This window comes from Octodon degus, unplaced genomic scaffold, assembly GCF_000260255.1.
Source record: "Octodon degus isolate 3935 unplaced genomic scaffold, OctDeg1.0 scaffold00117, whole genome shotgun sequence".
NCBI lineage: Eukaryota > Metazoa > Chordata > Mammalia > Rodentia > Octodontidae > Octodon > Octodon degus.
In genome coordinates this window covers 541722-544931 of record NW_004524693.1, presented here as the reverse complement: position 1 = coordinate 544931, position 3210 = coordinate 541722, and the positions used below count along the sequence as shown (strand labels likewise).

General features: G+C 43.6%; 1 pseudogene across 1 annotated transcript; it reads left to right on the top strand.

Moving 5' to 3' along the window:
• The first annotated feature begins 1132 nt into the window (after positions 1 to 1132).
• On the top strand, positions 1133 to 1774 carry LOC101577083 (annotated as a pseudogene). Its single transcript, XR_001117270.2, has one exon. The product of XR_001117270.2 is annotated as an rRNA-processing protein FCF1 homolog pseudogene (transcript).
• The last annotated feature ends 1436 nt before the right edge of the window (positions 1775 to 3210 follow it).

Here is a 3210-nt window from a genome sequence, read left to right as displayed (position 1 = left end):
CTGGGCATAGTGGCCTATGCCTATAATCTCAACACCGGGAGGCTGAGGCAAAAGAATCAATTCATGCTCAGCCTTGGTGAAGTTCTGTTTCAAAACAAAAAATGGCCGGGGATATAGTTCAGTACAAATGTCGTAGGTTAAACCCCCAGTATAGAAATAAAAGGGGCTGGGGAGATAGCTCAGAGGTCTAAGTGCATGCCTGGCAAGGGCAGAGATCCAGGTTTGCAGGTTCTGCATGCTGTGCAGACCTCGGAACCTGAGACACACTACACCTGCCACCCAAACCAGGCATGGTGGCACACCCCTGTAATCCCAGCGCTAGGGAGGCTGAGACAGGAGGATCACTACCAGTCTAAACTGCGGAGGATCACTACGAGTCTGAGCTGCGGAGAGACCCTGTACCAAATAAAAGATTATTTATTTATTTTTGTATTTTAGGGAAAGGTCTACAGGGTGTTCAGGGTCTCACTACTAGATCGGACTTGTAGTGATCCGCCTGTTTACAGTCTCCCAAGTGCTGGGATTACAGGCGCACGTCACCATGCCCAGTCTGAATTGCAATCTGAGTGCACCCCGGGGGCAGGGCCAGAACGGCAGGCCCAGGGATTGAACCTCCGGCCCCTGCGCCTGCTTGCAGGCGCTTTAATCTGCTGAGCTATTTAGCTGGCCCCAAATAAAAGATTTTAAAAAAAAAAAAAAATATATATATATATATATATATATTAACTGTGAATGGAAATAGTCAATAAACAGCAGCATTACTGTGAATAGAATGAAGGTCAGATAGGGTAGACAATAACAAGACTTCCTGCTAATCTGACTCCTTTTTCAAGCTTATCCCTTGCCAATTCACATTCATTTCACTTTCTCCCCACCCCCAAAGAGGGACTGAACTCAGGCCCTTGCACTTGCCAGGGAAGCGCTTATTCTACTGAGCCATCTCCCCGGCCCCTCATTTCACTCTTACATGCTCCAGAAACCACCAGAATACTACAATTCCTAGAATATGGTGTGCTACTTTGTGTCCCCATGCTACTGTCTGCTTAGTTGTTCCTCTGGGCCGTATTGACCCATCCTATTCTCAAAATCTTCCAAGACGGTGATTCCGGAAGAAGTGGACCGCGGCGTGGACATGGGGAAACAAAAGAAAACAAGAAAGTATGCGACCATGAAGCGAATGCTTAGTCTCAGAGATGAGAGACTCAAAGAAAAGGATAGATTAAAATCTAAAAAGAAAGAAAAGAAAGATCCTAGTGCTCTAAAGGAAAGAGAAGTCCCCCAGCATCCTTCCTGCTTATTCTTCCAGTATAATACACAGCTGGGCCCACCTTATCATATCCTGGTTGATACCAACTTCATCAACTTTTCCATCAAAGCCAAATTGGACTTGGTACAATCAATGATGGACTGTCTGTATGCCAAGTGTATCCCTTGTATAACTGATTGTGTAATGGCAGAAATTGAAAAATTGGGACAGAAGTATCGAGTGGCCCTAAGGATCGCCAAGGATCCACGGTTTGAACGCTTACCTTGCGCACATAAAGGGACCTACGCAGACGACTGCTTGGTGCAGAGAGTAACTCAGCACAAGTGTTACATTGTGGCCACAGTTGACCGAGACCTTAAACGGAGGATCCGGAAGATCCCTGGAGTTCCTATCATGTACATTTCTAATCACAGATACAACATTGAACGGATGCCAGATGATTATGGAGCCCCTCGATTCTGATTCTTATAAGACAAAGTTCCTCTGCCTCCTTCCAACCAACTTTTTGGTTTCCTCAGCATGTTATAGCATGAATTATTCACCCACTTGCTGTATTATCAGCGAGAATGGTTAAATAAATTCTCTTTTTGATGCTTTCTGAAAGTAAAAAAAAAAAAAATCTTCCAAGACTGTGCTCAGATGTAACCTCAGGGAAGCTTTTGCTAACATATACCAAGATCATTTGTTCCTTTTGTTGTTGGGCCCCTACTGTAAACAGACTTCTTTCAAGGCATCAAGACTAGTTTACTGTCCTTCTGAGTGTACTTGTCTGATTTTCTTTACCAGACTGACTTTTTTTTTAAATTTTTTTTCAAAGTTTTATTGATAAACAGATAGCAATGAGACAGTTTCAAATCCAGACTGACTTTTTAACATGACAAAGTCTTAACCCCCTGAAACTTGCAGGGCAAGTAGGGAAGCCTGACAATAAGTGTATATACATCTATAATTAAATTCTTGTATCGTGAGTCCCATGAAAGATACAAACAGGATATGGGCAGAGGAGAGGGGCCTCCCGTGAAAAAAATGTCATCCGTGTCCAGCTGGGAGGATGAGTAGTTAACCTCATTCAGATGCTTCAGCCAAGACCTAGCACAAGGCTTGGCACATAGTAGGGGGCGTTACTTACTGAACGAACTAGCATGTGATAACATCTGCAAAATTTCTTTGGATACTGTAACATGTAACACAAATACAACTTTATTAAACTATATCCTGAGGTGGTAAGAAGCAGTATTCCCTCTTTCGTCAGAGTGAACTTCTGCAGACAGGCAAACTCTGCGCCAGCCAAGTGTATCCAGGCATGTAGTCTTCTCTCGGAACATAATTTTCCCATTCTGTTTGGGTCATCAATATGGCCTTTAATGAGATACAGGAGGGAGCAGACACATGGCTTGTGTGGGAGTAGATTGGATGAAGTCCTGTGGCAGGAAGGCAGCCAGCTGGAGTGCATTGACTTGAAGATCAAACTGGATGATTTTCAAGGGTGGGAAGTAGGGAAGGTGATTAAGAATATTAACTCCATGTTTGCCTTTCAATCTGTTCTGAGTTGATAGTCAATTGTTTCAGCTGCCTGTCCTTTATCTCCCTGTTGTTTGTCCAAATATTTTCTGTTTTCTTTAAGAGCAGGAGAGAATTAACATATATTTAACATTGGTATGTGACAGCAACTAAGGTATGTTCTTTTCTTTATTTTTTACATTTATTTATTTATTGTTTAGTGAACACAGGGTCACACCACACAGTTCAGACTTGTAGTCATCTTCCCATCTGAGCCTCCCCAGCGCTGGGATTACATTTTGGGCCATCAGGGAATGCCCTGGGTTCTGGAGCTGGTTTGGCATGTGGTACCAGGGCTCGAGCCTGGGTCCTTGTGCTTGCCAGGCAGGCGATTAGACTACTGAGCTATCTCCCCAGCCTATGGTACGTTCTTTTAAAACACA